At 40.8% G+C, this 14807-nt stretch overlaps 1 protein-coding gene across 5 annotated transcripts in view; it reads right to left on the reverse strand.

The window, feature by feature from the left end:
* The window catches only part of OSBPL3 (oxysterol binding protein like 3), a 178365-nt gene that overhangs the window by 120501 nt on the left and 43057 nt on the right, over positions 1-14807 (reverse strand). Inside the window, exon 2 of one of the 5 annotated variants that reach the window (XM_019443627.2) lies at positions 11236-11357. The exons of the other annotated variants lie outside the window; for them this stretch is intronic. The gene's annotated coding sequence lies outside the window, so the exon portion shown is untranslated. The remainder of the gene's footprint in view (positions 1-11235; positions 11358-14807) is intronic. 5 annotated transcript variants of the gene reach the window in all.

Below are 14807 nucleotides of genomic sequence, written 5' to 3' on the forward strand. Positions count from 1 at the left end.
AACCCTCCTTACCTGACCCAGTTGTATGTTCTATTTCCACATGGAAAATTAGAAAAGTAATTTAAAATGTCAATACCCAATGATGGGAAGGACTGGAAAATTTTGACACCTATTACTGATAGCAGTATAAATAAGTAAAAATATTTGGGAAACCTATTGAGCAATTGTTTATCAAAATGTTATAAAATATTCTCACTCAATATTTATAATAGGGAAAAAAGTAGATACAATCTTAAGGCCCAACAGTAGGGGGAAAGTTAAGCAAATTAACACTAGAATATATTATTTCATGTCAGGAGTAATACTGCCTCTAAAATCATCTGTGAGGAATGTAATCTGTAAATCGTTCATGTTAAAAGAAACATGCTAAATATAAAAGTGCAGAAAACTAAAAATATAAGTTATAAAGATCATACACTTAACATTCAAAGAGATAATGGGAGACTACACTTGGATGGCAAACTGAAGGGGTTTTTCCCTTTCTCCTTCTTATTAATGTACTTTCAACATTTTAATAAGAATATATTCAGGGGGTGCCTGGGTGGCTCAGTCGGTTGGGCGGTCGACTTCGGCTCAGGTCATGATCTCGTGGTCCGTGAGTTCGAGCCTCGCGTCGGGCTCTGTGCTGACTGCTCAGAGCCTGGAGCCTGTTTCAGATTCTGTGTCTCCCACTCTCTCTGCCCCTCCCCCATTCATGCTCTGTCTCTCTCTGTCTCAAAAATAAATAAACGTTAAAAAAAAATTAAAAAAATAAAAGAATATATTCAGGATGATATATCTGATCACTTAAAATGAGGCGGAGGAAATAGTGAGAATCTATTCCCTTCCACTTTTGCACTTGATTTTCTCAGGCTGTGACTCACCCCTATTACTACGGTCTCGGTATGGATTCGTGCAAAGAACCGCTACTCCAAGAACCGGGGTCGCCCAGTTAACCTTCTTGCCAATACTGTTACGTGGACATTTATTTACTACACATGCCTGCCCACCTTGTATGAAACTGAGTTTAACTGGTGCAGATACACTGATGGGGCGACTTCTTACCTTCCAAGGCAGCCATTCCACTTTTAAATGTTTTGATGATGTCAATGATGTCCAGCTTAATCTGCATTCCCGAGGTTTATGGGAGAGGCCTGTCAACCTCCCGGAAGTCAGGAGACTATCCCGTGTCCCACAAGGTCCCCTCTCCCCCCAGATACTGAGACTTATAGCTGTGCTGCTCAAAGTTCTGCCCAGGGAATCAGACTTGTCCTGGCTCAGGCTGGTCGTTGATTTTCCCTTCTTTAGGGATAATTCAAAGTAGCTACATACAGTTGTCACTCGTGTCCCCTTTTTCATTTCTTTTTTACGTACATACGTGCCTACATGCAAAGGGGACAAGGGAGGAGGCATATAGTAATTTACTGTTTTTACATATGCCTTCGGGTCTTTACAACGTAAGAGCACAGGAGACCTATACATATAATAGACATTCAAAAGTGTTATTAACGATTACTAAATGGCAAAAAACAAGTAAGTAAATAAAGATTACTAAGTGCCACAGAATTCAAGATTTCAAATCCCACATAGGTGAGCATGGGGTCTGAGTAAAAGGAGCCAACAGATGAAACATATCACCCTGGTAGGTCACCCCTTTTAACATGCAGCCCAGAAGCATGGGTAGATGGAAGGTAGTAAGGTCGGTGTATTTACCTGACTTTCTTGTCATCCAGGCCTTGGAACCCTAGAAAGGATGCCTACCTATTGTCATAACGTGGCCGGATGCCTTTTCAAGACTGTAAGTAATATCCTAATTCCGGCCCAAATAAATACTCCAAGGCCCAAGGCATTTCCTACACCTCTCCTTGCTGGGCCTCTCAATTAATAACAAAAACTTTCTTCCTTCCAAGCGGCCAGGAGGCAGGCCTGCTTGAAGCGAGTAGTACCGAAAGGTATCAGATGATTTCTACAAGGACGGCTTTTCTTTCAGATTCAATTCCTGAGGATGGAAAACTTCACCGCAGGAGCAATCGCTAACTTCTCGGGGCTACAAATGCGTTCTACAAATGCGTTCGGCAGTTCCTACTCCCATGGGAATGTTCCACTGCCCTTCTCTGTCAACTGTGGCAAACAGTATTGCTGGTTTGCACAGAAGAGGAGAAAACAGGAAGAGAGCAGGTTCTACTAACAGTGTGTTGAAGTCAGGTTTTCTCCTTTACGCTTCAGTGTGGCTAGAGGCCAGAGAGCTGGCTGGTTTGACATGGACAAGCCCGCAGCCATGATCTTCCCCGTATCTGTGACACGAAAAAGGTTGAGTGGAACAGCTGTTTCGGCTTCCGTGGATCACTTTTAAGACAGAGTTTTAAGATATAAAACTTACTCTGGTACATTAAAATGATCCTTAAATAGCTCTAGAGTAAAACCTTGTCAGCCTTCAGGGTCGCACCCGTGTGGTGAAGAGGCAGACAAGATTGCTAGGTGGACCCCTCTCATTTGGGACGAGTGGCCACTGGAAACTGTTAAATCTTTACGACTAGAACAATGACCCTCTGAGGGTTCTGAGTTGAGGGAAATGATAGTAACTATTCGCAGCTATGGAAACAGTGTTTACAAGATGGACACCCTTCATATAAAGCTCTGCGGTACTTGGTTTGAACATGTCAGGACGTGTCATGCCCCTGTTCAAACGTCTTCAGTGGATACTCATGACCTACAAATAACTGACAATCTGGCTGTAAATCAGAATCATCTGTGCACATTTAAGAAAACCAAACATGCTCAAGTCCTCTTCCTGAAGATGCTAATTCAACAGTCTTGGGATCTAGGTATGAACATTTTATTTATTTATTTATTTATTTTTTAATTTTTTAACGTTTATTTATTTTTGAGAGAGAGACAGGGCATGAACGGGGGAGGGTCAGAGAGAGGGAGACACAGAATCCGAAACAGGCTCCAGGCTCTGAGCTGTCAGCACAGAGCCCGACGCAGGGCTCGAACTCACGGACCGTGAGATCATGACCTGAGCCGAAGTCGGCCGCTCAACCGACTGAGCCACCCAGGCGCCCCTGTGAACATTTTAAAAACAAGTTTTCCAGATGATTAAAACACACTGGATCGAGGGCTACCGGTTTACTGAAAGAGGTCTCAAGCCTTATGTGCTACACACAAGCCTCAATTCCCATAATTAGCCACCTCCAACTTCACCTTCCAAGGACACCAAACCATGTGCAGTTCTGCACAAACTGTCCCTGAGCCTTTGCAGGAGCCACCCCTGCCCCCATTGTGAGTATGAAAGATTAGCCACCATCCAGGTTGCAGCTCAAATGAGGCTTTCTGACCATCCCTCCCTAACATTTTCAGATACACAATAGATACAAAGGAATGTAAACATACCACTACAGAAATCATCAGATCACAAAGGAAGAGAACGAGAAAAGAATAGAGGAACAAGGGAATTACAAAAGAGCCAGAAAATCATTAACAAAAATGGCAATAAGTACATACCTATCAAAAATCACCTTAGATGTAAATGAACTAAATTCTCCAATCAAAGATGGAGTGTCTGAACGGGTAAAAAAAAAAATGACAGAAGTAAAGACACATCGACTGAAAGTGAAGGAATTAGAAAAAGATATTCCATGCAAATAGAAATGAAAACTTGGATAGCTATACTTCTACCAGACAAAATAGACTTTCAGGCAAAGACTATAATTAGAGACAAGGAAGGTCATTATATAATGATAAAGAGGTCAATCCAACAAAAGGTGTAATGTGTGTAAATATTTATTATGCACCCAGCATAGGAGCACCTAGATGCATAGAGCAAAGGTTAACAGATCTAAAAGAAGAAATAGGTAGCAATACAACAATGGCAGGGGGTTTTAATGCCCCACTTCTGTCAATGAATAGATCATGCAGACAGAAAATCAGTAAGAAAACATTGGCCTTAAATGACAAGTTAGACTAGATGGACTTAACATCCCCAGGCTGGCATACACCAACCAGACAGCCCGCCCGTGCACATAACTTATGCTAGCAATCACATTTGTCACGATGCAGTATTTATTTGCATGCCTCCTTACTGAACTGTGAGCTCCTGGAGAACCCACATTACTCTTTTTCTTCTTTATATCCTGCTGTCAGGAAAAATACCTGTCATATGATAGGTACTCAATCAATTTTTGGTGAATGAACTAATAAACGCACCCCTGTGAAAGTAACATAACCAAAAGTGTAACAAAGGATCCTGTTGGCATTCTTTTGTTTCAGTTGAGGAAAAGAAAACTTCAATAAATAAAAATCACATTTTTATTCAATTAGATTCTCCATCAGGTGCCTTGGGTTCTAAAAGTTACTTAAATATCCTCAAGCACACTAAAGGGAAAGCTCTTGGGAATCTCAGACTCTGCTAGAAGCAATGCGGCTTTCATCTTATGTCTAGAACTCATTTCAAGGGGACTCCTATGACTTCATTTCTAGTCTCAGATATTGCTGAAAGAAGTCTCTGAAAGAAGCTTGCAGGAGAATTGGCAAGACAAAGATATATTGTATATGCAGTAGAGACTTTTCTGAATAGCATTTTGCTAAGCTACAGGCTTACAGAATTTAAAATAGGACTCAGAACATCGACTGTGATGCCAACATTTCTATTTTTAGACTTTTTAGCAGAGAATATGGCTATAAATTCAATCTACTCAGTCTACAAATCCTCTAAACTTCCTCCTAGAGAACAGAAAAGCACTTGGCATTTCTCCGGGTATTATTTTATTTGCATATGTAGTTATGCTGGTAAAATTTTGGTAACTAAAGAAGAATTAATAACTGAAGCTCTAAATGATTCCCATGATTACTGCTTAAGTTGGCAAAATATCCTCAAGCACAGAAGAAACTTGCTCATGGAAATGTACATGGGTGGATTGTTCAGTTTTTTTCACCATGGTAGGCTTGCTTGTAGTTACATCTGTGTTCTCAGACGAGTGCCACAGGGACCATCACACAAGGACCACAGATATTTTGAGAGAGAAAATGGGACCACAGAAAATTCAATGGCATAGTCAAAATATTGTATGCTTTATACCAAGTGTGCTTTGCTGTTTGACACCCTGGCTTCTCATGATCCTATTTCTTATTTTGTAAAAAATTCAACTACATTGAGGTATGATTTATATACAACAAAATCCACCCCTGTTAAGTGTATAATTTGATGATTTGGACACAGGTATACACCTATGCCAACTACAGAACACCTCCCTCACCAAAAAGTGCCCTTATGCAATCAACTCCCACACTCACTCACCCCTCGGATTTCTGTCACTTTCAGTTAGTTTTGTCTGTTCTAGAGCTTCATATAAATGGAATCATGCAGAATTTGCTTCTTGTGTCTGCTTTTTTCCACATGGTTTTGGGTTCCAGCTACGGTATATCAGCAATCCCTTCCCCTTCTTTGCCGAACTAGTATTCCATTGTATAAATATATACCGCAAGTTATCTGTTCACCAGCTGATGAACATATGAACTGTTTCCAGCTTTTAGTTGTTATAATAAAGCTGCATTGAATATTCGTATATGGGCCTTTCTCTTGGGTAAATGCATAGGAGCAGAGCTGTTAGGCCACAGGGAAAGTGTGTTTAACATTAGAAACTGCCAAACTGCCTTCCAAAGTAGCTGTGTCTTTCTCTACTCCTACCAGCCATGCCTCCTGACCTCTCCAGTTGCTCTATATCCTAGTCAACACTTGATATTGTCAGTCTTTTACATTTTAGCCATGCTGGTGGATATAGGTGTACCTCATTGTGGTTTGATTTACAAGGTATGAATCCTGTTTCCTTCAGCATTCAGTCCTGGAACTGAATGTTACCTTACATGGCAATATGGTATAATAAAAGATCACTGGGTCAGTTTCTGGAGTCTTGAATTTTATCACCAACTTTGTCCCTAAACAGTTGCATAATGCTGTAAAACCCATCCATCCTGACCTCATTTTTCCCCCTCTCCATAAAACGGTTAAGTCAGCCCAAATGAGTCTTAAATTCTTGCTCTAAATAAAAATGAACATAAGTGAGTTTTATCAAAAGCAACAAATTCCTTTCAAAATAGTTATGCATTATTTTTACATAATGTCCCATAGTTATCAAAGAGAATTTGTATCAGGGCGCCTGGGTGGCTCAGTCGGTTGAGCGTCAGACTGCAGCTCAGGTCATGATCTCTCAGTCCGTGAGTTCGAGCCCCGCGTCGGGCTCTGTGCTGACTGCTCAGAGCCTGGAGCCTGGTTCGGATTCTGTGTCTCCCTCTCTCTCTGCCCCTCCCCTGCTCGCTCGTGTGTGTGTGTGTGTGTGTGTGTGTGTGAGAGTGTGTGTGTGTGTGTGTGTGTGTGTGTGTGTGTGTGTGTGTATGCAGTGTACTTCCAAAGCCTTTTATCTATCAAGGGGAAAAGGAAAATAACCCACCTGCCATCAATTCAGTTGATCATTAGCCTTTCCTGGGTCACTAACATCTTTAAAAGTCTAATGAAAATTAGACATTCCAGAAAAACAATCCTATGGCTTTGCATAGCCCCAAGAGGTTCAGCACCATGAAGGCCTTCTGTGGAGCCTTAAAGGCTCAAGGACCCCGGGCTTAGAAGAAGGGCACGATTAAATAAATTCGTCAGTGTGATTTCTGCTGACAATAATTCAAACATAGCCTATATATCCAAAAAGAAGGCAACAAACCTCTCCTAACCCAAATCCCCAATATATACATGGTATAAGCTGAAGATTTTTTTGTTAATTCCAAAAAGTATTGAATATTCTCTCAAGAAGTATATGTTCAGAGGTAGAAAGTGAGTATTGGGGATGCTCCTGGACATCCATTCCCCAATCATGGCCCCTCCAACATCAGAGTAAGCCAACAAGTATGCATAGTCATTTGAGTGGGTGATGTCAGTGCCTTCTGTTTCTAGAATAGGTTTATTCTAAAAGGAGGAATTCATTATGGGGCACAGAGGAAGGAGAGTAAATGGCTAGAAAAATGTATGTGAACAAACTGATATGATTTAATGTTGAGACATTCAGAAATCTGGGTGAAAAAAAAGATAATTTGAGAATTCTGGCTCATAAGGCAAGTGTCTGTGGTAAGTGGAATAACAACCCCCAAATATATCCACAGTCTAATCTCTGGTACCAGTGAATGTTACTTTATATGGCAAAATGGACTTTAGAGATGTGATTAAAGTAAGGCCCTGGAGACGGGGAGATTATTCAAGATTATCCATGCAGGGCCCATGCAAGCACAGGGTCCTTACAAGAGAAAGGCAAGAGATCAGTTAGTAGACAGCAATGTATTGAGATGCGAGGATGGAAAATGAGATGTGATTGATGTGGGGCCACGAGCCAAAGAACGCAGGTAGTCTATAAAAGTTGGAGAAAGCAAAGAAGTACATTTTCCACAAAAGCCTCCAGAAGAACACAGCCCTGCTGACAAACTGATTTTAGACTTCTGACCTCCAGAACTGTAAGGGAACAAATGTGTATTGTTGGAAGCCACGAAACTAAACAATTTAGTTCTGTTATAGCAGCAATAGGAAACTAATACATTTTCCATCTTTTTTTTTAGATGGTAAGGAAGCAAAGGGAAGTATGAAACTGCATATGAAAAAAGTATTTTCTGATGAACAACAAATACCTCCATTGACAAGGCTAAGAATAGTTCAGATGTGGCTCTGAGCTAGCAACACATGAGAAAGTTATGTGAAAGACACTGAACTAGGAGTTAGAAAATATGGATTCTCATCCTCGCTCTAAGTACAGCTATGTGTCATCAGGCAAGCACAAACTCTGGGTCTCAGTGATTGACTTTTTTTTTTTTTTTTAATTTTTTTTTTTTTTAACGTTTGTTTATTTTTGAGACAGAGAAAGACACAGCATGAACGGGGGAGGGGCAGAGAGAGAGGGAGACACATTATCAGAAGCAGGCTCCAGGCTCTGAGCCATCAGCCCAGAGCCCGACGCGGGGCTCGAACTCGCGGACCGCGAGATCGTGACCTGAGCTGAAGTCGGACACTTAACCGACTGAGCCACCCAGGCGCCCCAGTGACTGACTTTTAAAATGAAACACAGACTACACGAATTCTAACGTCTCCTTAACAAAGGCCAGAGGACTTTCTCTACTGATTAGTTCTAACCAGTGGCAAGTTTTCGCATTACCTACTTCTTACATGTCTTTTCTGAATCCTTTTACCACCCTGTGAGGCTGGCCACACATTTCCTGTTCTCACCTGAAAGAAGTGATGTCATTTCCTCATCATCTTTGGGATTTGGATATAGGTCTATCTGACTGGAGGCCACCTTCTTATTCATTGTTTTGTGCTGTCTTTGATGGCCACCAACACAAACCAGGAGCATGGTTATGCTGGAGAACATTGTAGGGCAGTGGGAAGACTAAACTGCCTCATATCCAAGCATTTTATTTTTATTTATTTATTTATTTTTTTAACGTTTATTTTAATTTTGAGACAGAGACAGACAGAGCATGAACGGGGGAGGGGCAGAGAGAGAGGGAGACACAGAATCGGAAGCAGGCTCCAGGCTCTGAGCCATCAGCCCAGAGCCCGATGCGGGGCTCGAACTCACGGACCGCAAGATCGTGACCTGAGCTGAACTCAGACGCTTAACCGACTGAGCCACCCAGGCGCCCCTATCCAAGCATTTTAAATGCCAGACATTCAAGAATGAACTTTCTGGGATGACTTTTTAAAACAAAAGAAACCTTTCAAGACACAAGGTGGCCTCAGAGGGCAGACACCCAACTGTTCTATAGAGTAAAATGCTATGTCACAAGCCAGTGAAACGTCTTTCCTTCACATTCAAATTCCACACTGGGCCTACACTGCTGCAGCCACTCCAGTCTTCACGGTTCACAGGAGGAGAATGGAAAGGCTGCTGCCCAAAATAGTTTAATAAGGCCAGCAATGATTCATGGAGTAATAACAGGCCAAGCAGGCAGATGCCTGCAGAACTGGGGCCCAGCTGAGAGGGGGGTTCATGGCTCAAGGTTACAACAGAGAACAAAGAGGACATTCATTACACATGTTCAAGGAGGGAAAGATCATTAGTACCACCTGCAAAATCCCAAAAAGGAAATCAAATATGAGGTAATTCACCTTGACAATTTATTAATGCCGTCCTAGAGTTTAATGGCTTTGTTTGTTTGTTTTGAGAGAGAGAGAGAGAGAGAGAGAGAGCATGAGAAGGGCAGAGAGAGAGGGAGACACAGAATCCGAAGCAGGCTCCAGGCTCCACGCTTTCAGCACAGAGTCCAACGCGGGGCTTGAACTCACAAACCGTGAGATCATCACCTGAGCTGAAGTCAGATGCTTAACCAACTGAGCCACCCAGGTGCCCCAATGCTGTCCTAGATTCTAAAAGCAATAGACTCATAAAGGTCAAAAGCAACCATGCAAACAAAAGCCTTTAGCATGTCTTCTCTCTCAAAGGCTCTCTGATTTAGTCTCAAAATTTATCTTCTGTTTATGAATAGTTGAAAAGAAACAGAAGATGTAAAGGAGAACAAAACTACTCAGAATATCATAAAGATACCAACAATAATAGGCCAGTCTAAAAACCAAACTTGAATAATGTCCCAATACAGAACACTTAGGTCATTAATGATATTTCTGATTATATTTCTGTTCCCAAAGAAAACTAACAGTTGAGCAAAAGTTTAAGCATGCTATGCGAAAAAAAAAAAAAAAAGAAAGAAAGAAAAGAAAAGAAAAAAAAGAAAAAAAAAAGAAAGAAAGAAAGAAAGAAAGAAAATTGGCTTTTCGATAATTAATCTATCTTAAATTCCAGTTGAGGCAAGTATTTGCACATGCTTCCAGTTCTGATCTGAAGTCAATGTTTACATAATTAGCTATTAGACAAGTACACAGATGGGTAATTCACAAAATTAATCACTATCTGCTTTTGCTATCCGAATTTGGTACTTCAGCCAAAGAGAGTCAAACATACCTATGCAAAGATAACATATAAGAGTTACATACAGCACAAATGGAAAGGGTAAAAGAATAAACACTAAAATTCATTGGCATTACAGTGGTTTAATCTAGAAATAGCAGCATGGATAAGACGAGAAAAGCAAAGTTTAAAAGAAGGAAGAGACAGAATGTGATGAAGCGGATGAGAAAAAGCAGGCCATATGTGTAATTGCTCTAAAATGGGACTCTGAGAGAAAGTCAATTTTCTCAGCTGGAGTCAAAAGTAAAGAGTCTGGAAGTGATGGAGGAAAAAGGTCATGTGAGAGCAGTTTTTTACATGTGAAAAGGTAAATCTCACCACTTCAATGAGTTTTTCTGCCTGCCTCCGGTATAAAACACCAACATCCATGACCTCAACACATTTTTATTCAAATGCTAACAGATAACCACAGCATGCTCAACACTGATCTCATGGACAAGTAGAAGTCTTCTTTGTTGGACATGTGAGAAGCAATAATCTTTTCATTATATTCCTCTCCTGTGTCTGAGTTAGAAGCTTTAATGACAAATGACTGAGTTCCTGAGATCAAAGACAAAATTGCCCAGTAATAGAAGTAAAATGAAAACAACTGTCAAAAGACAACAACAAGAAAAAAATACCTACAGCAAATATTAGAGTATAAGGTACCTGCTGAGCCAAAATGGAAAACAACCCTCATTTAACAGGTACTTTGCCAAAAAATATATCTTTGTTTTCCCTAAGCACTGAGGAGTAAGAAGTACATTATGTTTTCAGAAACCTGTGTCCAGGCTGGTCTTCTTAAAATCAGATTAAAAATCAGGATGAACAGAGGTGCCTGGTTGGCTCAGTTGGTACAGTATGCCACTCTTGATCTTGGGGTCATGAGTTCAAGCCTCACGATGGGGTAGGTAGAGCTTACTTTTAAAAAAATCAGGATGGGGGCGCCTGGGTGGCTCAGTCGGTTAAGCGTCCGACTTCGGCTCAGGTCATGATCTCACGGTTCGTGGGTTCGAGCCCCGCATCGGACTCTGTGCTGACAGCTCAGAGCCTGGAGCCTGTTTCAGATTCTGTGTCTCCCTCTCTCTCTGCCCCTCCCCCACTTGCGCTCTGTCTCTCTCTGTCTCAAAAATAAATAAACATTAAAAAAAAATTTTATTTAATAAAAAATAAAAAATAAAATAAATAAATCAGGATGAACACCACCAGAAAAACTTAGTATAACTACTCAGATGGTTTTATCCTTTAAAGACTATAAAACTGAGTTTGCCATGCAACTCACCTTTGAATGAATCTTCTAGAAAAATTTCACCCTGGAGAAGCAATGTAATGACCTATGTTTTAGACAGGATGTACTTTCATTTATATCTTCTATTCCTTGGTGCAGAGTTCAATATCCCTGGGCTTTGGGCAGATGGAAAAAACAGAAGTTACAATTTTGCTGAAATGCCTTCTTCCTGAGAGAGTTAAGCATCCCCACCACACAGGGCTGACTCACTTTATGTAATGCATGATCTTGAAAAGTGTATGTAGTCATTGAAAAGTGATTTTTAAGAACATAGTAGTAGCTTTTTCTTTTTTGAGATAAGATCCCTTTCGAAAAATACGTACAAGTTCGCTCATCACAAAGTTATTTGTACAAATAAAACCTCCAGAAAATGAATGGAGAATTGGTTATATAAACTATTGTATATCCATACAGTAACCTGTAAGACACCCATTAAAATAGTAAAACAAGAATGAGGAAGATTTCTTTAACTTAAAAAAAAAGTATTATAGGATCACAAGAAGTTGCCAAAACAATGCAGAGTGTTCAGTGTACCCTTCACCCAGCTCCCACCAATGGGACTAGTTATGTATAACTAGTCAAAATCAGGAAATTAACATTGGTACAACACAATTAGCTAGACTAGAGCCTACTCTGATTTCACCAGTTTTTACATGCATTTATTTTGTACGCATGTACACGGTTTTCTATAAAATTTTATCACGTGTGTATTCATGTACCCATCACAACTAACCTACAGAATTGTTCCATCACCACAAAGGAACTAAAACAGAGAGCCTTTGGAAGTACCACTAAGTGTTAACATGTCTTGATCTGGGTGATGGTTAACACCATCTGGTGATATGGGTGATTTAACATTTATGTGTTTTAGAATGTAAGTTATGCCTGAATTTAAAAAGAATGATGATGGGTGCCTGGGTGGCTCAGTTGGTTAAGCGCCTGACTTCGGCTCAGGTCACGATCTCAACAGTTTGTGGGTTCAAGTCCTGCATCGGGCTCTGTGCTGACAGCTCAGAGCCTAGAGCCTGCTTCAGATTCTGTCTCCCTCTCTCTCTACCCCTTCCCCTGCTCATGCTTTCTCTGTCACTCTCAAAAATAAACACTAAAAAAAATTTTTTTAAGAATGATGATAAAGCTTTATTGATTGACATGGACAAATATTTCAGATTAGGTTAAAACAAGTTATAAAACAGTCTTTATGAGAGGATCCCGTTTTCATATAATTATATGTCTCTATGTACCCAGAAAAAGAAATCCCAAAATGCTAAAATTTAATTATCTTCTAAAAATTATGTTTTATGTTTCTGAATATTTATTTTGTAATGTATAAGAATTACTTTAATAAAACAGAGGGAAAGACCCGCCCCCCCCCAAATGCATATATTTTCAAGGAGGGAATCTTTTTTTTTTTTATCACCACCTAATTCATTCTTAGGTTTCTCCTGGTTGAAAAGTTAACTTTTATACCTCCAATACAATCCTTTATCACTCCTCTAAAATGCAATGTAAGTCAACTTTACAATGAATGGGCCTCAGGCTATCAGTTCTAGTAAAAGATGAACTTGAAAAGGCCTTCTTCCTGAAGCTCAGTGTGTTAGAATATGTCGTGATTTTTCAAAGGAACCTGACACACTAAATACAGACTGTATTTAGGGCTAACTTTTCCTCTCACAATTTACAAATACAAAACAAAACCACTACATTCTTTAGATACAAACTTCAATGACCACAGACCATGGGCTAACTTACACAAAAGGGTTCCACGGACCTCAAAATGCAGAAGACAAATATCCTGCTCTTAACAAGGTCAAAATTGCAATTCAATAAGCCAAGTTCTATACCACCAGCAAGAATAAAGTCATGGGATGGGCGCCTGGGTGGCTCAGTCGATTAAGCCTCCGACTTTGGCTCAGATCATGATCTCGCAGTTCGTGAGTCCCATTCCCCTTCCATCGACTGGCTTAGGCAAGGGCACGTGATACAATCCTGGTCAATGGGAGCCCAGGGCCAGTTTGAAGAGGAAATACATCTACCATGCTATATGAATGGCAAGGAGGAAAGACTAAAGAAATGAGATCCTAATGATGCTGTCAAACCATTACAATAAGCTAATCTGAAACTGCCCTACTTCTAGATTTCTTTTATGTAGCCTCTAATTTATGCCTCTTGTGTTTGGGTTTCCTGTAATTTAGGCCAAAATCACTCCAAATGATGGAATAGTCAACAGTATCAAACTTACAGACGGGCAAGATGTCATTGGGAGGCCCTGGGACATGGGATTTAGAATGGAATAACACAGTTCTGTCACTGAGGGGGGAAAGTATCAATAACTCTGGGGGCTGCATATAAAGTTGGGAAAATTGCTCCTTAGTGACCTATTTCTAGATAAAATGAGGGTAAGTTCAAATGCTGAGAACGAGGTGGAAGAAAGTTGCATCTTTTTTTTTTTTTTAAGTCTATTTATTTTGAGAGAGAGAGAGAGAGAGAGAATGCATGCAAGTGGGAGAGGGACAGAGAGAGAAAGAGAGAGAGACAGAATCCCAAGCAGGCTCTGTGAGTGCAGAGCCCTACGTGGGGCCTGAGGCAGGGCTCAAACCCAGGAACAGTGACATCATGACCTGAGCTGAAGTGGGCCCCTTAACTGACTGAGCCACCCAGGCGTCCCAAAAGTTGCATCCTTAAAGAAAATAATAAAGGTTTAGAACAGCTGCTACAGAAAATGGGAAGGGGTGCAACTTTGGACCAGCTAAAAGATTTCCAAGTAATCTCTTAACTTCTGTTAACCTTAAAATCATACACTGGGGTAAGGAAGCCAGCGGCCAGTTATAGAGAGTTCAGAGTTAGAAGAGTCTGTGGTTTCAATTCAGAGATGGAAAGAGAAGTGAGTACTTCTGTAGAAGGCCAATTGTGAAGAAACTGCTATTGACAGTGACAGTCATCTGCCAGTGACAGATAATCAAAACTATTGACTATGCCGTCCAGGTACACCAGGGAAAAAGTGAAGGAGTGGGGAAAGTAAAGGCCAAACACAGAAAACAGGGTGGGGATCAAGGGAATAAATACACAGACAGTCTGAAGAACAGGTTTAGTGAGAGAACGCAGACAGGAAAGGTAGAGGCTCTGATGGAGGGAAAGGTATCTCAGAAGCGAGAGTCCTAGGCCACTGAGTGGGTTGTCAAGGTGGTGTGGAGAGGAAGGGCACTGACACCAAGGAGATGGGGCACAGTGAATGAGGATATCAGATTAGTCCCCAAAACAGTGCAGCCCAGGCCAGGAGCCCAAAGCAAATCAGGAGACAGTTACAAACTGAGAGCTGATACCCGCCCCAAACAATTCTTCTCATGTTTCTTCTCATTTCTGGACACTTACGAAATCCAAAGATTCTTTTAAGAAGGAGAACTCTTCTAGCCTAGGCAACGGTTTCAGGCAGGTAGCTTTTTACAGATGTATACAAAATGTGACCATGAACCCTAGGTAAATCCTAGAAAACCCAGTGTATTACCAGATAAGTCCTCCTAATTGGGTCTTCCTTCCTACCAATTTAAAATGCCCTTGAGGAATGAAGT

The sequence above is a fragment of the Panthera pardus genome, unplaced genomic scaffold, assembly GCF_024362965.1.
Source record: "Panthera pardus isolate Hobbes unplaced genomic scaffold, ASM2436296v1 HiC_scaffold_8, whole genome shotgun sequence".
In the NCBI taxonomy this organism is placed as follows: Eukaryota; Metazoa; Chordata; class Mammalia; order Carnivora; family Felidae; genus Panthera; species Panthera pardus.